The 25,586-nt window shown below is 49.0% G+C and overlaps 1 long non-coding RNA gene across 1 annotated transcript in view; it reads left to right on the top strand.

The window, feature by feature from the left end:
• Window positions 1–3,282, top strand: part of LOC147688828 (uncharacterized) — a 28,201-nt gene extending 24,919 nt beyond the window's left edge. The window contains exon 2 of the long non-coding RNA XR_015300563.1: window positions 1,919–3,282. This is a non-coding gene — a long non-coding RNA (uncharacterized LOC147688828). The remainder of the gene's footprint in view (window positions 1–1,918) is intronic.
• Window positions 3,283–25,586: the final 22,304 nt, after the last annotated feature.

Genomic DNA, 25,586 nt, shown 5'->3' with positions numbered 1-25,586 from the left:
TGGCCTGGCTCGTCCTTCGGCGACTGCCACAGTTGGTTACGGTAAGCCGACCATCCACGGCGGAACTCTCAAGGGCACCATGCTCCGCCGTCCGTTTCTTCACCACCACCAAAAGCCAAAATGGCGTCTCTGTGTGCCCCTGCAAGCTATCGCACCCCCTCCGGTGAAGGTTCCGGCTATGGGCGCCTCTCCGCCCGGCCCAGGGTCAGTCACCAGCCGGCCAGAAGCTGACTCCTCCACAGCAACTTGAGGGTCTCGGTTCCTATCCTTGTTGCTGCGACGCCTTTGCCGCCTATGCGTCCAGTGACCCCGCCCTTCCGGCTCGCGGGCCTCCGATCAGCTAGGCTGCAGCCGCGGCCTCAATTTCCGTAGGGATCGGCAGCCAGGGGCGTGTCGTCTCCGCGGGCAGCAGGCCCCTCTCCGGGCCGCAGGTCCTGCCTCAGCAACCAGGCGTGGCACCCACTGCCTTACGCTGCACCGCCGCCAGCTTCTGCGTGCTTCGGGGAAAGAGCTCTGGTCAGCCCCGACTAGGAGGCCATTTCTCTTCCCGGCCGGTTTCTGCGTCGTTCAGTGCCCCGGGCCGGATTACGATCACTCCAAGGCTGGATTTCGGCTCTGACACAGCCCAAACTGTTCCCGCACCGTCCCCACTCGGTTTTACGCCGATGGGGGGGAGAACAAGCTATACAGAAGGCTCAGGGCCCGGGCTGGGTCGGGAGCTCCGGGAGAAAGCGTCTCTTCACTTCGCCATCTTGGCCACGCCCCCCTGCCTTGTTTTTTTTTTTAACTGTTTTTCCCTTCCTCTACCCCATTTTTCTGAGTGCTTTCTCATGCTTTTGACTCTTTTTTCTGCCATCTCCATACACTCTCCCTGTTTTTTTAGTGCTTTCTCATGCTTTTGCCACATTTTTCAGTGCTTTTTCCATGCTTTTGCATGCTCTTGCCTTGTTTTTTTACTGCTTTTTCCTTGCTCTTTCCCATTTTTCTGAGTGCTTTCTCATGCTTTTGCCTCCTTTTTCTGCTCTCTCATACACTCCCCAGTTTTTCTTAGTGCTTTCTCATGCTTTTGCCTAGTTTTCTTTACTGTTTTCTCCGTCGTCTTCCCCATTTTTCAGAGTACTTTCTTCTTCTTTTGCCTTGTTTTTTACTGCTTCTTCCACCCACTCCCCACTTTTTCTGAGTGCTGTCTCCTGCTTTTGCCTTGTTTTTTTACTGCTTTTTGCCTCCTCTTTCCCATGCTTTTGCAGCTGTTTTCTGCTCTCTCTCATTTCACTCCCCTCATTTTTTGGAGTGCTTTCTCCTGCTTTTGACCCTTTTATACTACTTTCTTCTTCCTCTCCCCATTTTTCTGAGTGCTTTCTTATTCTCTTGCCTCTTTTTTGTGCACTCTCGTTCTACCCCCCTGTTTTTCGTAGTGATTTTTCCTGCTTTTGCCCAATTTTCAGTGCATTCTCAATCGTCTCTCCCATTTTTCTGAATGCCTTCTTCTGCTTTTTCCCATTTTTTCAGTGCTTTCTCCAGCCTCTCCCTTATTTTTCTAAGTGCTTTGACATGCTTTTGCCTTGTTTTTTTATGTTTAAAGTATTTTATGCTTTTGATTCTTTTTCTGCTATCTCCATACACTCCCCAGTTTCTTTTAGTGCTTTCTCCAGTTTTTTCCCCAATTTTTCAGTGCTTTCTCCTTCCACTCCCCCAATTTTTCTGAGTGCTTTCTCCTGCTTTTGTCTTTTTTACTGCTTTTTCCATCCTCTCCCCCATTTTTCTGAGTGCTTTCTCTTACTTTGGCTCTGTATCTTCTCTCCTTCAACTCCCCCCATTTTTCTGAGTGCTATCTCCTGTTTTTGCCTTTTTGACTGTTTCTTCATCTTCCCTAATTTTCTGAGTACTTTCACATGCTTTTGCCTCTTTTTTTCTGCAGTGGAACGCGCTGCACACACGAGAAGTGTGAATACAGCTGATGAAGAATTGTTTCACAGTGAAGCTCAAATTCACAGCATTGATCCAGAGGGGTAGAATTTGGAAAGGTGAATCCTGAAACTGGTTAAGTGTTGATGCTGGTGAAAGTGAACGTGAAGATGAAGATCCTGGCAAAGGTACCAGTAGCTAATTTCAATTCGAGAATCAGAGTGAAACACTGTTGCAAAGCAACAAGTCGCAGTAAGGCACAGTCTCTGACACAGCTCATGAAAAGTTCCAACAACAATTGAGAGAGCCTCAAGGTGACAAGTAGTCTAAGTCAGTGAAGAGAACATGCAAGAAGAGACACTGGGAGAGTGAAAAATCAGGGTCAATCAGAGAATAAACAGAAATAATTTAAATCGATTCACAGAACAGGGGCATTGAATCACCTGTTGCCAACAGACCAGCAAGAAAGAGAGTCCCAAAGATCACATCACATCTCCTGTATGGGCACATCTGTGTCTAAAGAAGAAGAACGAAGAGGAAGAAAAAGAAGAGTCAGATACAGAAGCCTACAATACAAGAAACTGTTGGCAAAGATAGATAGACAGGCAGATAGAAGCAAATGTTAAATTTAAAGCTTAAAAACATATATAAATGTCAAGGAATTTGAACTGGAGAGCTACAAATTAAGTTGGTATCCTTGTCTTGATATTTGGAAGCAGCGCAACAACAGAAAACTGACTATAGCATGGGCAATGGGTGATCTCAATTGAAGTGTCAATGAAAGCATGCATGCATTAAGAGCAAAAAAGACAAACTTATATGCTAGAGTGTAGCATATTGCTTTGTTATTTTAGAATTAAAAATTACATTTAGAAAAGCCTCAAACTTCACAGTAAAATTAAAAATGTAAATGTTTCTATATTTGTTAGTGAATTAAATATATCACCATGTGAGGATCTATTTGATGTATACTTCTTTCTGATTTTTTGTGTGTGTTGTTTCAAAGTTCAAATCACAGTATCCTTATTCTGTATTTATGTGTGTTCTTTTGAGAAATTGCCTTGGCTGAGGGATCTCCACTTCTAGTACTGACTCTGTGGCAGTCCCCGGATGCCAATATTGGTTCAATGGGGGTCCCTGGAATTAAGAAAAAATATTCATAAGGGGTCCACAGAAATCAAAACGTCAATAACAACTGTCCAGAAGAAGCGCCATATTATATTTTTGCAAATTTTGATAGTGGTGAAATGTTTTTAAAACTGAAAGTATCTAGACGAAGAAAAAGAGTTTTGAGTTACGAACTGAGCAAACAAATATAACTTTGTTGTCAGTTTTTTGTTTTGCTTTTTGGTAAAAATAAAAGAAGAAAAAAAGATGTATTATTGGTTTGAAAACAATGTAAAATGTCTAAAGAATTATTTTGAGCCCCCATTTCTTTTAATGTTTGCTTTTGATCTACATAAAAATGCTATACTGCAAATACTGCAAAATTGTTAATATGATTTCACTAATAGTGATAGCTTTCATTGGCCTCCATTGTGCCTAATGTGTCCTCATGGATATGTTTCACTACAGTCTGAAGTGACTACAGTACATAATGAGATTGAACATAACACAGTGAAAGATAGTTAAAGATTAGTTTGTAGCTTTAAGGATAACATTTAGACAAATCAATCTGTAAGACGAATATAAACTTGTAAACTTGTAAACTTGCCGATTTATAGAGCGCGAATTGTTGCCCGGAGGCGTCCAAGCGCTAAGATAACCAGAACCTACCGATGAGCAGAGGAGGGGAGACAGACAGTTAGTAGGAGGATGCGAACAAAAAGGTCTTTAATTGCTTGCGGAACCCAGTGAGGTTATGGTTAGCTCTGAGATGGAGTGGCAGAGAGTTCCAAGTCTTGGACGCGTTGTATGCGAACGTCCTTCCGCCAGATCTAGATCTTTTTATTCTTGGCACCACTGCCGAGAAAGTCTGGCTGGAACGAAGACTTCGGTTTGGGGTGTAATGGGTAACCAGGTCACGGGTGATGTTGGGTCCCATGTCCCAGAAGGCTTGATGGGCTATGCATAATGCCTTGAACAAAACTCTCTGCCGAACCGGGAGCCAATGAAGGCTGGTCAGTCCGGCCCTCACTGAGTGTCTACGGGGGATTTTGAGCAGAAGGGGTGCTGCGCAGTTCTGTACAATCTGTAGCCTGGGTAGGGTGTATTCTGGGGCGCCGAGGTAGAGTACATTAAAAATCAAGGCGTGATTGTATGAGACCTTGAATGGCTACCTGTTTGACTTCCATGGGGAGGAGGGGAAATATTTTATTTAGCACCCTCATGATGCCAAAACAGGTGGCTGAAAGTTTTGTGGCTTGGACATTAAAGGATAGGGAACTGTCCAGCCACACTCCGAGGCTTTTGATGTTATTTTTGGGGGTTGGGGGGGGCCTAGACAGGGTGGCCACAGAGAGGGAGGGAGGGCCAGATCTGAAGGGCCTAGGAGCATCAGCTCTGTTTTGTCCCCGTTCAACTTCAGGGATGATGACGACATCCAGGTCCTCACTTCCTCCAGGCATTCTCTAAGCCCGCCTGGCGTAGTTCGGTTTGCCTCCTGCGCCAGTGAGACCACTAGCTGCATGTCGTCCGCATAGGAGATGATCTTAACTCCAAATGGGCGGACGACATCGGCCAGCGGTCTCATGTACAGACTGAAAAGTGCGGGGCTTAGAGAGGAGCCCTGAGGAACACCGCACTTTAGAGGTCTACTGGAGGACACGGATTCGCCATCAAAGACCCTAAAGGATCTGTTCTCCAAAAAAGATTTAAACCATGCCCAGGCTTTATCCTTAATCCCCGCACAGGATAGGCGGTTCAGTAAGGTGTCATGACTGACCGTGTCAAATGCCGCGCTTAGATCAAGGAGGATCACTGCCACTGATCCCCCTTGATCCAGGATTTTTCTAGCTTCCTCGGTAACCATGAGGAGAGCGGTCTCAGTCCCGTGTTTTGGTCTGAAGTCCGTCTGAGTAGAATCTAGTATGTGATGATCTTCCAGAAAGTTCACTAGCTGTTGGTTGATATATTTCTCTAGGACCTTGCTCACCCATGGGAGCAGAGAGATGGGGCGGTAGTTGGCCAAGTCAGACGGGTCCAAATTGGGTTTCTTAATTAGCGACCTGACCATGGCTTGTTTCCAGACAGTTGGTACAGTGCTGGAGGAGATGGATGCGTTTAATACCTCCCTGATGACGGGCAGGGTGATCCGGGATGCTGCCATTAAGATGTCAGGAGGGGCAGGGTCGTCCGGCGAACCTGATTTGACACTGAGAGCTAGTGAATCAAGGGTGGAGAGATTCAGTGGGGGAAAATGGGTTAGGCTGTGTCGAACGGGGGGAGGGGAGAGGATTGGGGGGATGTTGGGTTGGTTTGATGAGTTAATTTTTGGAGAGGGAAATGCTGAATAAATCTTGTTTACTTTCTGATAAAAAAAACTCGGCAATATCATTGCACTGAGTGACAGATTTCTCAACATGCAACGCAGGGGATGGGTTTGTTAACTTTTTAATGATCTGGAAGATCTCTCTGGGTTTAGATTTGGCCTGCAGAATTTTATCGGCGAAGTACGTGGACTGGGCTGCTTTTATTTGGGTTTTATACTCGCTAACAGTTTCACGGTAGCGGGTTTTGTTGTCTGCTGAGTTATCTAAACACCAGCGTCTTTCCGCCCTTCTACAGAGACGCTTCTTGTCCCTAAGAGACTGCGTATACCAAGGGGCAGTTTTGTGGGGCCGCTTCAGTACAGTCTTGCTCATAGGGAGAGTTGTGTCAAGGGTGTGAGTGATCCAGTTGACATAAGCCTGATTTGCTAGGGCAGGATCCTCCTGTTTCTCGGGTTGTGAGCTGGCAAGTTTAATGGACCAGTTGTCAACCTCGAGGCGCGACCAGGCTCGCCTGAGTCTTGTGGTAGGGGCGGGTGGTGGAGTTTTAATCGAGGTCCAACTGAAGGGGATCAGAAGATGGTCTGTCCAGGGCAGAGGAATGCCTGGGTCCACTGTGATGTCAGCACAGTTAGTGAAGATTGGGTCCAGTAAGTGGCCTCTGGCATGAGTGGGGGTAGTGACACGTTGGGTGAGTTGTAGGGCTGCTAGATCCTCTAATAAGATGGCGGCTGTGTGGTCAGAGGGGGAGTCAAAATGAAAATTCAGGTCACCTAGCACGGTGAAGTTAGAGGAGGTACTAGCTCTATCGGCTACACTAGATGGCAGTGTTTCATGGAACTGCTTCGGGGGGCTGGGCAGGCGGTAGATAAGGGTGCCCGAAAAACAGCTATTGGGTGAGAGTTCGATATTAAAACCAATACTCTCGCAGTCCGAGATGGTCTCAGAGGTGACTCAGCAGTGGTATTGTTCCTTGTGGATAATAGCCAGGCCTCCTCCTCTTCCTTTAGGTCGGTCTTGACGCGTGATTTGGAAGCCAGCAGGGAGGGCGTCTACTATCGCAGGATCAGACTCAGTAGTGAGCCAGGTTTCCGTCATGTGGACATAATGGGGGTTAGGAACTACATGATGTGTACTTTACTTCCTTCTTCTGCAGGTAAAGGTTCTACCTACTACCAACTGATGATTTTATATAGTCTTTCCTGGAATGTTTCAGTTAGTATATTTAATATGCATGAGTTTCTAAGGCATACTTGTCGGACTTCAACACTTTTCTAGAAGACCTTCCTGTTTCTGAAGAGTCTTGGAATCCAATAACTTACAGTAAATATTTGAATAAAATTGCACAAACTAACCATAATACTAAAAATTCTAAAGGGGAGCAGGTGTGTAGTTTGAGTAAATAGTGTGCATTTGGGTAGGAATATAATGAGAAGAGTGAAACTTTTGAGCAACTAGAAGGATGAGAGGAAAACATTGAGAACAGATTAAGGTTGAAGAGGAATTTTGGTTCAAATTAGCATCCAAGGTTGAGAAGAATGTGAGAGAAAGGGTGAATTATGTATGCTGCTTTATAAACCTACAGGAATACAATAGAGTTTGTGGGAACAAATGTGTGTGAAACATGTTATGTTGTTAGTGATGAGTTTCAGGTTAGTGAAGAACGAATAGTTAGAGGAATTTATTATGTGATGGTAAAACAGATTATTTCAAACTATCTCGTAAGTGGGTGGATTTTTGCTATCTTGATTTGGTATTCTTGTTTTTTATATGGGAATGAGATGAGTGATTATGTTGGTTTGAAGAGAGTAAAACATGGTTGAGTGCGAATTGTGCTAAATGTATTAAGGACTATGGGCCAGATGTATTTTTTTTTTTTTTTAAACCTTTATTTGGAGACAAGCAGGGTCAAGGGAAGTGCATACACAATACATACAGTCACATATGGCCATTACAATGGTACGTCAGAACCAAAAAAGGAGATACAAGCAAGTACAGGGCAGGATACCAGTCAATACAAGGAACAACAGCGAAATGTACAGTGCAAATTAGAGAGCAATGATCCAGCATGTCCAGGCAAGCTAATAAGACAATACAGTATGGACACATTCCGTTAGCGTACAGCAAATAAAACAAAGGAGACTCAGATAAAAGGGACACATAAAATAAAGGTGCCTTACAGGGATACGATCTCAATTCCCAGACATACACTTGTCGTAAGGGGAACTACAGCCCCCAATAGCTCGCATGTAAAGGAGACAGCTCAGCCTCTCCCCCGATACTGGAAGATCAGCAGGTGTAATGTAAAATCCCAGCCCACTATGTTGCCATCAACCTATCCCTTCACGGTCCCCAGGTTCAGAATCAGAGTCCTGCACAGCTCTGGTTAGGAGGTACACCTGGAGCGGGCTCCAAAAGTCCTTCGGTCTGCACCTGACAGGCATCAGGTCAGAATAGATATTGTATTGATCCTGACAGTAGATGAGGTCAGTCACCCAATCCTGAAAGCGCGGCACCCTGCCACGACCCCAGCAACAAGCAACCCTACGCTTAGCTAGCAGCAGGGCCACGTCAACAAATCTACGGTGAGAGGCAGGCACATCCTTAGAGTAGCCCAGCAACATCACTAAGGGGTCAAACGCCACCCCATCCTCCGCCATAATCTGCAGGGCTTCATGAACCTGGGTCCAATATTCTAACACCCCCGCACAGCTCCAAGCCAAGTGCAGGAAGTCAGCGCCTTCCGCCCGACACCTAGCACACCTGTCATCCTCCGCTAAATGAAACCGTAGTTTCCTCGCCGGGGTATGATAGTACCTCCGAACAAACTTGTAGTGGATAATTTTAAGGCGACAACTAGAGGAAACATTGGCCGTGAGCCCACAGCAGTACTTCCATTGCTCGTCGGTAATAGGAGCACCCAACTCGGCAACCCACTGCTCGCGCACCCGATTGGCCGGGACCGAACGCTGTCTGCGAATAGCCCCGTATAATTTCGACACCAGGTGTCGCCCATCCGAAACCAACAGCACGTGGAGGGGGAGGGTAACCCCAGGCTCCGAAGGGAAATCTGATAGCAGAGCACGCATGCCCTGCCGCAAACGGATAAAGTAGAACAGTTCCAGAGGGGAACAAGCAGCCGCTCCGAAGAAATGAGCCTGCGTACGGAAGGCACCCTCATGAAACAAGTCGCCCCACGTGAGGATGCCTAGCCGCCTACACATTCGTTGAAACCCCGTTTCCAACAACAGCGACAAAGCAGGATGATAAGACAGAGGCAAGGCCGGCGAATAAAGAAAGGAAACGCCCAGCAATTGAGCCACCCGTTTCCAAGCATCCACCGTGCACGTCACCGTCGTGCAAGGCGTTTCCACATCTGACACCTTGCCCAAAACCATCCCCTCCAGTGGGAGCGGGTGGGCGACCCAATGTTCAGCAGCAAGTTGGGGCATAAACGGCGTGGGGCGCATCCAGTGATAAGCGTAATGCGCCTGAGCGCTGAGATAATACAGCTCAAAGTCAGGGACGTCGAAACCGCCATCAGCATAGGGCAACGTAAGGGTAGCCCAAGCCACACGTGGCTGCTTGCCCCCCCAGAACAACCGCATGAGCTCGGAACGAAGTCTGCGAAAGAAATAAGCACCAGGATGATACGGAAGGTTTTGAAAGAGATAAAGAAAGCGGGGCAAAACTACCATCTTGATAAGGGACGCCCTACCGGCCATGGAGAGAGGCAAGGACATCCACCTGGTGACATCATCTGCAAGTTTAGTAATAGCCACACCGTAATTAAGCCGAACCGATTCTTCTCTGTCCAGGGACACGACAATGCCGAGATATCGCAACTCCGAATCACACCATTCCAGAGGGTAGTCAAGGGGAAACCTAGCTACAGCAGCAGTGAGGGGGAAAAATTGAGACTTCCGCCAGTTGATATGGACACCGGAGACACCTCCAAAAGCGACCAGCTCTCGTAAGAGCGAATTAAGGTTGTTCTCAGGGTCCTTGACGTAGAGTGTAACATCATCGGCGTATAAAGAAATACCGACCTGCCGCTGAAGACAATTAAAGGCGCTCTGCTGGTGAAACTGACGAATCCTACAGGCCAGCGGCTCAATGGCTATAGCAAACAAGAGGGGCGAGAGGGGGCATCCCTGTCGGGTCCCTCTCGTAAGAGGGAACGAGGGGGATAACACCCCATTCACCACTACCCTCGCCATCGGATCAGTATATAAGAGCTTAACCCATGAGATGAAGATCCTGGGGAAACCCATCCGACAAAGAACATCAATAAGATAGCCCCACTCAACAGAGTCAAACGCCTTAGTGGCATCAAGAAAGATAGCGGCAACCGGGACAGTGGGAGCAATGGTCGATACAAGCGAAAACAAGGTGCGAAGATTGTGGGAGGTAGCACGGCCGGGCACAAATCCCGACTGGTCAGGCAATACAATAACGGGCATGAGCTCGGCTAGTGTCACTGCCAAGACCTTCGTGAGAATTTTGACATCGCAGTTAAGCAATGAGAGGGGCCTATAGGAGCCCACATCCAGCGGATCCTTACCCGGCTTAAGCAGCGACGTAATGGCGACCTCACGCATGGAGCCCGGCAGACGTCCCTCCTCCAAGGACTCCTCAAAAACCTCACGGAGAACAGGGGCCATGGTGTCCACATAACACTTATAAAATTCAGCAGGAAGGCCATCCAGACCGGCGGCCTTCCCATTAGAAAGAGACATGATGGCATTCCTGACCTCCTCCACCTCTAGGGGCCTGCCTAAGTACTCCCGATGACCATCCGATAACCAACAAAGTGCCAGCTCATCAAGAAATCCGCCGTATCGAGTCTCACCCGTCTGCTGTGTCGTGTAAAGGTGTGCATAATGATCAATAAAAGTACGCTAAATCTCCGAAGTGTCCCGACAGCGAGTGCCATCCGGTGACACCAATTCCAACACGTCCGACCCATGCCTTGGATGTCTAGTAAGGGCAGCGAGGACCTTACCGGGTCGCTCCCCTTCACAGTATCGCCTCGACGTCCAGTATTTCCCCCTATGCTTAGCCTCTCTAGCAGCCTCCTCCTCGTACTCGGAGAGTTTAGTACGGAACTGGGCCAGAAGATCGGGATCAGAGTCAACCTGCATCCTGCGTTCTAAGTCTCGCAAGTCAGCTTCCAAGCTCTCGAGGGTCCGAACAATCAGTCGAAGTACTCCACAACTTTTAGAAATAGTGACACCCCGGATCGTAACCTTGAACGCCTCCCAGATGACCTCAACGCTGTCCACAGAACCCTTGTTTCTAGGGAAGAACGCCTCCACCTCCACACCAAGCTCCTCCTTGAACACCGGGTCAAGCAAAGCAGTCGGAAATAGACGCCAAGGTGGGCGCGGCCTATGCAGCCCGGGGACGGATAGAACAACCTTCACCGGACAGTGATCAGAATACGTCCGAGCCAGATGTGTAGCCTCCCGTAGACCAGCTACCAACCCTCTAGAGAGAAACACATAATCCAGTCTCGCCCATGAACGAGCATGTGTGGTGTAATGAGTGCCCTCCTTGGTGGCAGGGTGGGCGTACCTCCAGCTGTCGACCAACCCAGCCTCCTCCACAATCCCACGCAACACTTCTCTAGCCTGTACATTATACTGAGGGCTCCCCTCCGATCTGTCCGACTGGGCATGAAATGCAAAATTGAAATCACCCCCCCACACAATGTAAGTGGGATCCACAGCAAGGACATGACCCCACAAAGTGACAAAAAAGATTGGCGTATCGACATTAGGAGCATAGCAATTAACAAACAGTACAGTGTTCTGCCCAAGCCGCCCCCACAGTAGTACATAGCGCCCCTCAGGGTCCCCCACAAATCCCAGTTCCTGAAATGCGAGCGATCTTTTAACAAGGATGACAACCCCCCGAGCATAAGAAGAATAGGAAGCAAACCTCCTGGCTGCAGCCCACCTCCCGCCAAAGTTGGGGGAAGGAGCGGGACGCAGATGCGTCTCCTGGAGGAGAGCAACATGAATAGCATGCCTGTCCAGGTACTGGATCACACTACGACATTTCCTGGCATCATTAAGTCCCCGTACATTCCAGGACAGAATCGATATCTGATCTATAACAGCAGTCGACATTACCCAGTTTCAGGGCCCCACGGGACCCAATAAGCAAATACAGGGCATCCAACTACCAGCAACAGCCAGCGACAGGTCCACACCCTAGGGCGCGGACAACCCCCCACATACACTCCACACATTCCCCAGCCATCTCCGAACCAATCAACCAAAACCACAACAACTCCCCCCCAACCAAACCATCCATGCAACAAGCACTCAGAACATACTGCACGCCGCCAATCCATCTTACGCGACCCACAACTCGCACACGTGTTTCTCTTGCATAGCGCTCCCCGTCACGTGGCAGCCTAAGATGGCGGCCGGTGCACTCGGGCCCAAGATGGACGGGAGCATGGACCCCAGGATCAGTTCCGCCAGATAGAAAAGTGGACCAGCCTAGATAGCGGGCGCGACACCACAGTTGTGCACACAAACAACAGCAGCACCTCTCATATCGATCCAGGAGTCCTGGGCAAACAAACATGGACAGCTTCATTCCCGCCCCATCCACCCACCTGATACCACCCCAACTATCAGGCCATACGCACCCCCACCCCCCCCGTTCCCCAACACACATCCAGTCAAACAACAAAGGACTAGAATCCAAACCAAAGGTACACATGGGGCACACCCTCCGGGGAACCTTCCAGAGGTGCACGATGCCACTCCCTCACGCCACGCCACGCCAGTGTCCGCGCCAACAAGTGTCAGACGGCCCCAGGCGCAGCGCGGGGGGGTGGGTGCCCAGAGCGCGACACCAGAAAGCACCATCCCGCGGTGCCATACCGACCCCAAGAAACAAAACTCACTCACTCATCCCAATAAAGACATGACCCCCACACCAGCAAAAATAAAAGCGGGCAATAGTTAGGCCACAAATGCGGAGAAGGAAGACAGTAGAACTCAATACAAAAGATACACGTCCAGAATACTCCAAAAACAGTAAAAAGAGAGACAAAGTCCAAAGTCACCACAATCAGGCGACCTCCTCCTCAGCCGCCGAATGTTCACCCTCAGGGTCTCGATCGCCTCCCCGATCCGCAGCTGCTCGCTCGCGCTGGAGGCGCTTCGCAAAATCCTCAGCATGCTGTGGGTTGGTGAAAAAATGTTGTTTAGCCTGGTGCGTCACTCTAAGTTTAGCAGGGTAAAGCAAGGCGTAGTCCACTTGTAGATCCCGAAGCTTCTTCTTCACCCCCAGGAACTTACGACGCTGGTCCTGCACCATCGGCGTGAAGTCGGGGTACATGGTGAAAGACACCCCTTCGAAGGAAAGGGCCCTATTAGTGCGGGCAGCCTGGAGGGCGGCGTCCCGGTCACGATAGTTCAAAAGGCGCGCAATGATGGGGCGCGGTGCAGCCCCTGAGGCCGGCCGAGGTCCCAGTGTCCGATGTGCTCTCTCAACGATGAACTGGGATGAGAACACTTCCGCCCCAATGGCGCCCACCAGTAGCCTCTCCACATAAGTCTCCATTTTGCCCACATTCGTGGACTCCGGCACACCTACAATGCGCACGTTGTTGCGCCTACTCCTCGCCTCCAACTCCTCATTCTTAGCGGCAATGACACGCAAGATATTGTCCATTCTCGCCAGTTGGGTGGTATGGGTGGCCGCCGTGTCATCATGGTCCGAAATGCGCTGTTCCGCCGCCGTCAATCGCTCCTCATGCACGTCCAACTTCTGGACGACCGCGTCCATGCGCGACGATATCTTGTCCACTTTGTCCACTATAGTGGCAAACCCCTGCCTCATCTCCTGCATCATTTGGGTAAAGTCCGGTGGTGGTGGTTGCGGGACACTATCAGCGACATTCGGGGGGGGGGGGGGGACCGCGAAGTCCCGGCTTCCTGGAGCAAACGCGTCCCCCGCCTAGCCCCTCCAGAGTCAAAGGACAATTTGGATTGTTTAGTGTCCGGCTTCCCCATAATGGTGCGCTAGTGATGCAGTGGGGGACCAAAGCAAATAGGAGTCAGGATATAGGTCGGACAAAGGGTACGGCCAAAAAAAAGCTCGAATCGTGGGGGCACGAGCAGGCCAGCGCGCCCCGCCACTCCCAACGACGAGAAATGGCCGTCTCTGCTTCCAGTTCAAAGGGGCGAGCCCCCAGAAAACAAGAAGAAGATCCGTTGCGCCTCCGTGAGCAATGGTATCTGGGCAGGCAGATGTAGGAGCCAAGAGATAAGTCCGACAGCAAGGAAGAGCCAAACGGCTTGCCCGGCCAGCGAGCGGGCCCGGTGGAGAGGGGCGGAGCAAGGCCTACACCCCACGTGCAGAGCCCCGGACTGGCATGAACAATGACGCCGGGCCAGGGGGCATCAGACTTCCAGAGCGCAAGTCGGGGAAACTTGGGATCCTCGTAACTTCGGCCAGCAACCTCCGAATGGCCCAGGATTTGGACCGTGGGTAGTCAGTCGATATCCCAGTAGATCTGTGGGGTCAGATCAGGGCGCAGCGATGGTAATCAGGATCCCTAGGCGGATAATAGCTCCGGGCAGCGGGAGCCTCACGACAGTGCGGCCATTCCGCAGTGCGCCCTCTAGCGCCCCCCGGGCCAGATGTATCAAGCGTTTTCCTGTTCACAAATGGGTCGAGTCGCAGAACTGGTACATTTGCAAGCGGGAAAAAGCCTTTTGGGATGTATCACCCCAAAGGCATTCGCAAAATAGGTAATCTCAATTTTTGTGATTACCTATTTTGCAAATGCATTTACGGAATCGCAATTTGTGATGCTTTAAATGCAATGCAGGAAGTAAGAAAAATTGCAACCTGGATTTAAGGAATCGCAAATCACCACCAACTTCTAGTTGGTGGTAATTTCTAAATTCCTTTAAAAATGCACTTTTTAGCAGTTTTCTAAGTGGCATGTGGCCACATACATGCCCATAGGGCATGTATATGTGCCACATGTACACACATGCATATTTCAGGGGTGCAACAGGGTGTCCTTTTGGTACCCTTGCACCCTTGAAATTGCATGTGCAATGTGCGAATACCTATAGGCCCATAAGAATTCGCTATAAGGAATATGTAGGATTCTCAATTTTTTTTGTAAATCCTACATACATTGAATTATGTGATTCTTAAGTAGCGAATTGGTAAAATGTGTTAGTTAAGAATTGCCAAAGCAATTCTAGATACATCTGGCCCTATGATTCAAACTATTGGTGTGGCTATTAATGACGTTAAAATTATAAGGTTATCCATGCTTGTTGATCAGATTGCTTCTAACACTGCTGGCCCACTAACACAGATAAATAACAAGCAAATTGCCATACTTGCGATGATTATGCACAACTGCTTAGTGCTAGATATCACTCTCATAAAGGTGTTGTATTTCTATCTAGGACTCTAATTCGATATTCCCGATTCATGCCCTCATGTGGTTATAACAAATAATATCCTTATAAAGGCATAGGAATCATAACCATATTTAGTAATAGCCCACGCAGTCCAAAACACGGCAAGGCTACTCCCATAGACTCCTAGAAAGCACAACGCGTTCTTTAAACAAACCAAGCCTCCAGCAGCCCGGGAATTCCCCCTGCTTTTGTTTTGATTTGCACAAGAACTCCTGGAGTCCAGAAAGAACTGTTAGTTCTTAGTGACGTCTTATGTCCAACCTTACGTCAAACCCGGCACCTTTCAGGTATAAATATACCAACATTGCCTTAAGCAAACACACGGTGGTGTGGAGCAGAGCGGCTATCTACTTATCCGAAGCACAGCTGATGCGAGAGCCGAAGGAAGCCTCCCCTCCCCTTTGACACACTGGAGAAGCTGCCTTTTCTCATGTCGAGAAATCCAGCTCCGGTGTTCCCAAGTCACCCTCGCGGGTTGCTGGGAGATCGAGTCCTGAGAAGCGAGATACAAGACCTCCTTCATTCTATAACCAAGGTACGGAGCTGATTGAAACCTTAGAGAGAATTCTTGATTCAGATTCTTGGCAAAAACCTAACTTAACTTAAAACTGCAACTTACTTACTCCTTCTCACGTATTAGGCTTAGATCAGGTACACCGGGGTAGGCGTATCTTAGAAGCACCAGTTGAGTTTGTTAGTCAATGTTTTTATGTATATATATATTTTATCCATTTTAAAGTATCATATGGCTAAGAAACCATATCAATGCTTTTACAGTATTTTTTCATAATACTCCTTTTACTGTAGGCACTTTATAATAAGTATTGTAATTGTGGCAATTCATTTCTCTTGCATGAGAAAGAAGACTGCTCAATAAAATAACACCTTTTATTGAAAACGCCCGTCTCTCTATTTCTCTGCACTCTCGTGAAATTAAGCATGCACGATTGACTGAGTGAAATGGTTATCTATTGTTTTCACAGGACTCTAGAGATATACTCTTTATTCTGAGGGAGCAAAGTTGTCATGTTTATGCGGTTGTCAGAAACTAATCCCTTCTTGTCTAAATCAGGACGTTTAACCCTTTCCTGAACATTCAAGAAAGTTTCTAGTGACCTGTGATGCGGCCCCGCTATCTTCCCCGCCCGGACTGAGCCCTCCCAGAAACCTACCGCTATCGGGTGTACCCGCTGCAAGCCCCTTCGGTCATTCTCCGGTATACAAACACCGTCTCGGAACAGTAACCATGACAAGGAGACCCCCGCCCCTCTCTGTATTGCAGGATCCAATCAGAGGAAGCCGCCGACAGGAAGCACTTCCTTCTGACCCCGGAAGCTCCACCCCAGAGGCAGCGACAGAACCAGTGAAATACGAACGCGAAGCCCAGAACGCCGTCGGAGCATCGTGGCAGGACATTCGGACTGGCAGAGAAGACGGAGACGAGGCGAATCCCGAAGAAGACTTCTGGTCGGAAGATTGGTGGAGTCCCTGAGGAGGTGGCTGAAGAGCGGCCGCAACTCACTGGGAGAGTTGCGGCGGACCGTGTGAGTACTTATAAAACCCCTGAGAGTACGCTAGGTGCTCGTTGTATATACCGTGTAAAGTTCTCTCCCTCTCTTAGGCACAAACCACTTAGTTATAGCACACTCGTTCTGGCACTGTATTATATTTGTAAAGCACCCTCACTGTGTTGAAACCCCTCCCTTCACGTACGCATCTGCCACTCTTGCTGTATACCTATCCTTCGTCTCTTTGCCCGGCCCCTTCCTTTCCTCACAGTACTCTTTTCCTTCCCTCACTGCCCCGGTGTCGGTGAAAGCAAACTCACAGAGTTCCCGCTGGACTAACGGTACCTTGTTGTCTCCTATTGCCCTCCGAGGTGCCTCCCCTACGTCGGACCCGGCCAGAAGACCACAAGAACAGAACCGGACCCGAACCTCGGAGAAGGACTCAGACTATCCCTGGAAATCCCTATGTTTATGACCCTCCTGTTTTCTTGACTCCTAAGTTGAATAAACACCGGCATAGCCCACTACATCTGGCCTCCTTGCCTGATTTTCCAGCCCGCCGCACACCCACCATCACATGACCTCTGAGCTAGCTGGCAAAAAACTAATTAAGTCTAACATAGTCAGTAGAGACCTAGATGACCTCAGTCCTACGTCTACACTGCTGTTTATGTTATTCCAATGAGCAGAGCCTATTGGGAATATAGGAACTACACTACATGGCGCCCAACGTTTGGTAAGGCGATAATCTAACGCAAGATACTAGAGTAACTCAGTCGTGCTTTTCACACAGACACCTTTCTCTCGTAAAAACTCCAATAGACGTCTGGAGTGGGTGAAAGGTTAATATCCGCCGAAACTTAGTAGGATGAGAATCCTATGTATTAGTTATTAGGTCTCGTAGAGAGAGACCGAATGCCGTCCATCCACAAAGCTGACTTTTACGATCCGGATTTGGCCTCAGGCATTCACCCCAGCAGCATTTCTCCTCCCCTTACCATTTGCTCCTGCCTCCGAGAGCTTCAAAGGGATCTGCTTCACACTTCACGGCTGCCGTGACTCACATTTCTCCTTCCTTCATGCCCAGCCCCCCTCCCAGCGCTGCCTTGTTTTCCATAAAGAAGGAAGGGACAAGGGAGAGACGTGAGTAGGAGAAAAGATGACAGAAATTAAGACTTAGTTCAAGCATCCGACTAGCTACTAAAATGCCATTGTTGTAACAGCCATGTACAGAAATTATTTAAAAACCATTTAAACGGGAATATTTATCCCGGAGAAGGCGCATAGCTGGTATTTGATCACATTGTGATTTCTTGTGAGAATAACCGAAAACCATTCTACTTTGAATTGTCGGCCTTAGTTAAGATACCAAAATAAATAAATAACTAACAAAAACAAAAAACGTGCGACTCGCCCACACTGTGACTGTGTCCATGTTGACATGACACCATTCCACTTCCAGGGGCCTCGCCTGTATTACCCCATCTAATTGTATTCTTTTTCTTTGGTTTGTTCTGACATTAAGTGAGCGGCAGTGCCTTATACATTTCTTCAAAAACAGAACATCCAAAATGGACGGGTGCAACGCGAGCGATCTGTGGGAAAGCAATGCCAGGCTCCATAGCAGTGAGTGCTGCATTTACTACCGCATTTCTGCAATAGCTGAAGGTCTGGTTCCTCCTCGTAGGGAGGAGCTCTCAGCCCATCAGTCACTCCCTCCACCCTACAATATGTCCTGCTTTTCGTGCCAAGAAAAGCGATTTCGTGAAAGGCGGCAGGCCAGCGTGTAGGTGCAAACTTGATGTGTGCTGAAGACTGAGCTGCGCTGATAAAGGACCGCTTCAGTAGCCATTTGTAAATCAAATGTCTGCAGTTAATACAAAAGCTGGTTCGGGTGGCGTGGTTATTTTTTATGTGTGGGAGAGAAACCTTTATCTAAACTGTTATTTAGAAATGGTATGTTTTGTAGGTATTTGCTGTTTCTTTGCAGACTCACCATCACACCCCCTCACACACCCTCTCACCTCACACACCCTTTCACCCTCACACACCCTCACTCACCCTCACTAACCTTCACCCCTCACACACCCTCACCCTCACACACCCTCACTCACCCTCACCCATCCTCACTCACCCTCACTCACCCTCACTCACCCTCACTCACCCTCACTCACCCTCACTCACCCTCTCACCCTCACACATCCTCACACCCTCTCACCCTCACACATCCTCACACACCCTCACCCACCCTAACACACCCGCACCCCCCTCACTCACCCTCACACCTCCTCACCATCACACACCCTCACTCACACCCTCACACACCCTCACTCAACCTCACACCCTCACCCTCACACCCCCTCTCACACACCCTTACCCTCACACCCTCACCCCCCTCACCCTCACACCCCCTCATTCGCACACACCCTCACCCTCACACACCTTCACTCACCCTCACACCCCCTCACCGCACACACCCTCACCCTCACACACCCTCACCCTCACAGCCCCTCACCCTCCCAACCCTCTCACCCTCACACACCATCACACCCTCACCCTCACACCCCCTCACACACCCTCACTCACCCTCATACACCCTCATCAGCATAGCATAACAAAACATAGCATGGCATAACAAAAAAAGCATAGGATACACAACTTCACAACCCTCTCACCCTCACTCACCCACCCACCCTCACCCACCCTCACTCACTCACTCACTCACTCACTCACTCACTCATTCACCCTTACTCACCCACCCTCACTCACTCACCCACCCTCATCCACCCGCCCTCACTCACCCTCACTCACCCTCACCAGCATAGCATAACAAAACTTAGCATAGCATAACAAAACAAAGCATAGGATAGGAAAACATAGCATAGCATAACAAAGCATAGCATAACAAAACACAACAAAACATACCATAGCATAACAAAACATAGCATAACAAAACAAAGCATAGCAAAACAAAACATAGAATAGTATAACAAAGGATAGCATTGCAAAACAAAACATAGCAAAACACAACAAAGCATAGCATAACATAGCATAACAAAGCATAGCATAACAAAAGATAACAAAACAAAACATAGCAAAACACAACAAACCATAGCATACATACCAAAACATAGCATAGCATAGCATAACAAAACACAGCAAAACGTAGCATAACAAATCATAGCATAGCAAAGCAAAGCATAGCATAATAAAACACAACAAAACATAGCATAGCATAACAAAGCATAGCAGAGCAAAACATAGCATAGCATAACAAAGCATAGCATAACAAAACATAGCATAGCATAGCAAAACATAGCATAGCATAGCATAACAAAACATAGCATAGCATAACAAAACAGCATAGCATAGCATAACAAAACAAAACATAGGATAGCAAAACAAAACATAGCATAGCATAAAGCATCACTCAGCACCACCACAGCATCACTCTGTGGCACCACAACATCACTGAGCTCCACCACAGCATCAATCTGTGCAACCATTCAACAACAACTGGTTCAAATATGTTATCTCAATGTTTCAAGCTTTATTACAAATGTAAGAAAAAGATGTTAATATTTGACATATGTTCTTGGATTTTCGTCACAATAAAATACACTGAACATAATCTTCTCAAATGTTATTTACAAAAGTTTAAGCTATTGCCATTATAAATTACAATAACTTTTATTTAAGTATTAATTATTTAAAAAAATTATAAACCATTGTTATTTGTAATATCAATACATGTAAGTCACGTAAATACAACACATATTGCATTACAAATGCTATAGGTGTCACATTTGCGAAAGTTATACCTATTGGCATGGTAAATGACAAAGCTATTAATTTCGCTATTTTCAAAAACAATCCTAAATAAAAAATTGGTCATTTACAATACCAATAGCTCAAACTTTCCTAATACGAGACCTATTGCATTGCAAATGCTTGATGGTATAGTCAACGTTGAAGGATACAGTGTTCCAAAATATTGTGCACCTAATCTTTGTTTCCTTGAAACTTGCTCTGCAACAAAAACATTTTTAGTCAATAAAATGACGGAAAGTGAAGAAGAAAGAGATAGAAAAGCATTAGCGACTCAACTCTTAGCGGGAGACACAAGTCTCCAGCAAGATGACCCGAATGCTATAATCATTCCGGTCAATATAAGAAAAACTACAACTCTTAAACTTATAGAAAATTGACTATCACCAAGAGGTGGTACGGCCATATTCGTGATAGAGGCACATGAGTATCGGCAGACAGAGGTATTCTATTCATGGATACATTTTCCAACAGCACATGCTGTGACTAGGCATGGGCGGATTTTGCGGATCCACGATCCGCTGATTTTGCGGATTTGCGGACCGTGGATCCGCAAAATCCGCGGGATTTGCGGATCCGCGGATTTGGGGCGGGGTCGGGGCTTCCATGCGAGTGCACATGCCCCTTGTGAAGTTGTGAGGCCTCTATCCAGCATCACAGCTTATTTTCCACGGTAGAGTTGGGAAGAAGGCACACCTGTCCAGCCTCGACGACGCTCACAATTGTTTTTGGGCTAATGAATGAGTCACTGAATTTGAGCATCAACTAGTTCGAGCGACCATGTGTGTGTTACCGATTGTTTTTGGGCTAATGAATGAGTTACTGAATTTGAGCATCAACTACTTCGAGCGACCATGTGTGTGTTACTATGCAATCGCCCCGACGGGCGCAGGGGTCCCTTGAGTGAGCTGTCCATCATAGTGGGTGAATGGCGGGCAGACGGTGCAAACCGCGAGTGTGTGGGTGGGGCCAAACGGGCAGGGCTACCATGCGCGGTCAACATGCTTCTTGTGTGTATAAAAGGTCAGAGAAAGATCAGTTCAGCAGATGAAGAGAAAGAAACCCCTGGTCACAAGAGCAGCACGGGTATTGTGCTCGTGAAAGTCAAGGATGCAAAAGCCTCTATCCAGCATCACAGCTGATTTTCCAGGTTGATTTGTGAAGAAGGCACACCTGCCTCGACGACGCTACAGGAAGGGCATGTTGTAACTATTTTAGGATGGCGCCGGCAAGCTGCCAGCGCCATCCTAAAATAGTTACTAAATTAGCTTCAACAGGAAGCTCTAATAGATAAAATCGAGCACCTGCTCGATTTTATCTATTAGAGCCGTGGTTCCCAAACTGTGCGCCGCGGCGCCCCGGTGCGCCGTTATCAGTTGCCAGGGGCGCCGCGGCACGATGTGTAAAATTGCAGTGGCCGCGCTAGCAATTTAGACATGACACCTGCATAATAGGGTCAAACCTGCCGCTTTAAGGAAACAGGGATGGAAAGAAAGGGTGAGCTGCAGGGGCTCTTGGAAGGGGTGAAACAACAGCAAGGCCTCATTAACATGCAAATGGTCTTTTAACGACCTGTGAAGTGCTGGGGTGTGGCTGTGTGTGCGCTCTAACAAGAAGAACAGTGTGTGTGTGTGTGCACCGTTACTGGTGTGCACGAGGCATTCAGTCTCACACCAGGATGCATGCTCTTCAGAGTGCATGTCTAGTGCACTGTTACAGCACATTCCTTTCACCATCACAGTGGATAAATGCTACCTGGTTCTGCTCACTACTGCTGTCTGAGAAGATGTAGGCATGCGCATTTATCTGGCATGTGTTTGAAGAACGTGCCCCTCACAGTGAAGTGTGGTCTCCTGCCTCAGCTGTGCGCCGCCTGAAATCACAGACCCGAGCGGACAGCCGTCTTTCTCCGGACAACCAGGAACCATTGTGCTGGTGGAGCACACGCCAGGTCCCCTCACTGCTTCGCGAGCACAGACCTCTCTTGACGTGTAAGGAGCTGAGGGGCTGCTGAGGGTCAGCTTTGTCCCCTTACTGGTCGCCACATCGGTGGCTGGCTGTGCTTGCAGCACCGGCTGTGAAAGGAACGAGGTCGGTCCTCAGAAGGAGATGCTGATGACTGTCTGAATCACAGCTGCTTTGAAGAGCTGTATGCTGGGATATGTAGTGAGGTACAACTGCTGTAGGGTGCGCAGCTCGTGTAATTAGATGCTTAACATGCTGTCCAGAGCGGTTAGCTGCACATTATTGAAGCAGGTTTTCTCAAGTGATTTGTCTGCTAATCTTCTATAGTCCTTCGAATAGAATATCTCAGTGCCTATATTCAACCACAAATCCAAGCAGAGGCTTTTTTTCTTTCATGGACATGTCTACTTGATTATCTGAATAAGAAAAAGTGGTTCGCCCCCACTGACACCTGGCGTCTGCTTCATGCTGTTCTGTCTAATATAATCTTGGTAATTCAGCTCCTCCTTCTGCTGTATTTCTATTAATATCCCCTCAAGCATCAAGGAGGAAGCCTCTCTGGCCTGGGACCCCAGGACCCAGTCACGGCTGAAGGGCCCAAGGCTTCTGGGGGGAAATGAGTGAAGCTCCTCTGATTTACTTACATTGTGACATCACAGACAATGACATCACAGGAGGTGCCAGCGATTAACGATTGCCGAAGCTCCTTTGCAAGAAGCAACCTTATTGATGAAGATAGCAGAAAAACCATAAAAAGTCTAAATCATAACCTTGATAAAATAGGTACATATATTTTGAAGTTCTATTTAGAGGAAATACTTCATTATACACAGAGTGGGCAGAAGGGTTTGGCCAAGGTCTCTCCAAGTCTTCTATATTTAAGAAAATTCCCCAATTTTGTTTGATTAGTGTATTATGCCTGTATGTATGTGGTATTAATACAGCACAAACTTAGCAAAATGTCTGCAGACCTCTGTACAGGGCCAAAGCCAAAGACTCAGTCAACATTTGATAGGAGGGGTAGATGGCTGGTAGACTGTTACTGCATGACGATGTAGTGTGCGGGCTGTCCAGAAGGATATGGGGATATTGTTCCAAATCCTTGGTGCATTACCAGCTTTTCATTCCACACCTAAGTATAACATACATGAGCCATGGTGCCACTTCATCTGCTGCACTACTGATAGCTATGCCCGTGGCATGAATTGATGAACAGAACCATTGTACAGTGTGGGGTACCCATTGACATTAAAAAAAATGGACTGATGTTACTTGGGGAGGGGCGAGGTTGGTATATTCACCTATACGCAGGAGTAAATGTATATAGCAGTCTCAGGGCGCGAAGGGAGCAGGCATGGAGGGAAGGGCAAGTCTCAGGGCACAAAGGGAGAAGGCATGGAGGGAAGGGGCAGTCTCAAGGCACGAAGGGAGCAGGCATGGATAGAAGGGGGAGTCTCAGGGCACGAAGGGAGCAGACCTGGAGGGAAGGGGCAGTCTCAGGGCACAAAGGGAAGAGGCATGGAGGGAAGGGGCTGTCTCAGGGCACGAAGGGAGCAGGCATGGAGGAAAGGGGCAGTCTCAGGGCACAAAGGGAGAAGGCATGGAGGGAAGGGGCAGTCTCATGGCACGAAGGGAGCAGGCATGGATAGAAGGGGGAGTCTCAGGGCACAAAGGGAGAAGGCATGGAGGGAAGGGGCAGTCTCAGGGCACAAAGGGAGCAGGCATGGAGGGAAGGGGCAGTCTCAGGGCACGAAGGGAGCAGGCATGGATAGAAGGGGGAGTCTCAGGGCACGAAGGGAGCAGACATGGAGGAAAGGGGCAGTCTCAGGGCACAAAGGGAGAAGGCATGGAGGGAAGGGGCAGTCTCATGGCACGAAGGGAGCAGGCATGGATAGAAGGGGGAGTCTCAGGGCACAAAGGGAGAAGGCATGGAGGGAAGGGGCAGTCTCATGGCACGAAGGGAGCAGGCATGGATAGAAGGGGGAGTCTCAGGGCACAAAGGGAGAAGGCATGGAGGGAAGGGGCAGTCTCAGGGCACAAAGGGAGAAGGCATGGAGGGAAGGGGCAGTCTCAGGGCACAAAGGGAGAAGGCATGGAGGGAAGGGGCAATCTCATGGCACGAAGGGAGCAGGCATGGATAGAAGGGGGAGTCTCAGGGCACAAAGGGAGAAGGCATGGAGGGAAGGGGCAGTCTCAGGGCACAAAGGGAGCAGGCATGGAGGGAAGGGGCAGTCTCAGGGCACGAAGGGAGCAAGCATGGATAGAAGGGGGAGTCTCAGGGCACAAAGGGAGAAGGCATGGAGGGAAGGGGCAGTCTCAGGGCACAAAGGGAGGAGGCATGGAGGGAAGGGGCAGTCTCAGAGCACGAAGGGAGCAGGCATGGATAGAAGGGGGAGTCTCAGGGCACAAAGGGAGAAGGCATGGAGGGAAGGGGCAGTCTCAGGGCACAAAGGGAAGAGGCATGGAGGGAAGGGGCTGTCTCAGGGCACGAAGGGAGCAGGCATGGAGGAAAGGGGCAGTCTCAGGGCACAAAGGGAGAAGGCATGGAGGGAAGGGGCAGTCTCATGGCACGAAGGGAGCAGGCATGGATAGAAGGGGGAGTCTCAGGGCACAAAGGGAGAAGGCATGGAGGGAAGGGGCAGTCTCAGGGCACAAAGGGAGCAGGCATGGAGGGAAGGGGCAGTCTCAGGGCACGAAGGGAGCAGGCATGGATAGAAGGGGGAGTCTCAGGGCACGAAGGGAGCAGACATGGAGGAAAGGGGCAGTCTCAGGGCACAAAGGGAGAAGGCATGGAGGGAAGGGGCAGTCTCATGGCACGAAGGGAGCAGGCATGGATAGAAGGGGGAGTCTCAGGGCACAAAGGGAGAAGGCATGGAGGGAAGGGGCAGTCTCATGGCACGAAGGGAGCAGGCATGGATAGAAGGGGGAGTCTCAGGGCACAAAGGGAGAAGGCATGGAGGGAAGGGGCAGTCTCAGGGCACAAAGGGAGAAGGCATGGAGGGAAGGGGCAGTCTCAGGGCACAAAGGGAGAAGGCATGGAGGGAAGGGGCAATCTCATGGCACGAAGGGAGCAGGCATGGATAGAAGGGGGAGTCTCAGGGCACAAAGGGAGAAGGCATGGAGGGAAGGGGCAGTCTCAGGGCACAAAGGGAGCAGGCATGGAGGGAAGGGGCAGTCTCAGGGCACGAAGGGAGCAAGCATGGATAGAAGGGGGAGTCTCAGGGCACAAAGGGAGAAGGCATGGAGGGAAGGGGCAGTCTCAGGGCACAAAGGGAGGAGGCATGGAGGGAAGGGGCAGTCTCAGAGCACGAAGGGAGCAGGCATGGATAGAAGGGGGAGTCTCAGGGCACAAAGGGAGAAGGCATGGAGGGAAGGGGCAGTCTCAGGGCACAAAGGGAGCAGGCATGGATAGAAGGGGGAATCTCAGGGCACGAAGAAAGGAGGCATGGAGGGAAGGGGCAGTCTGAGGGCGTGGGGAC

Source organism: Lissotriton vulgaris, chromosome 10 (assembly GCF_964263255.1).
Source record: "Lissotriton vulgaris chromosome 10, aLisVul1.2, whole genome shotgun sequence".
Lineage (NCBI taxonomy): Eukaryota > Metazoa > Chordata > Amphibia > Caudata > Salamandridae > Lissotriton > Lissotriton vulgaris.
Note: the sequence above shows the minus strand (reverse complement) of the source record. Positions and strands in the feature narration are given on the sequence as shown.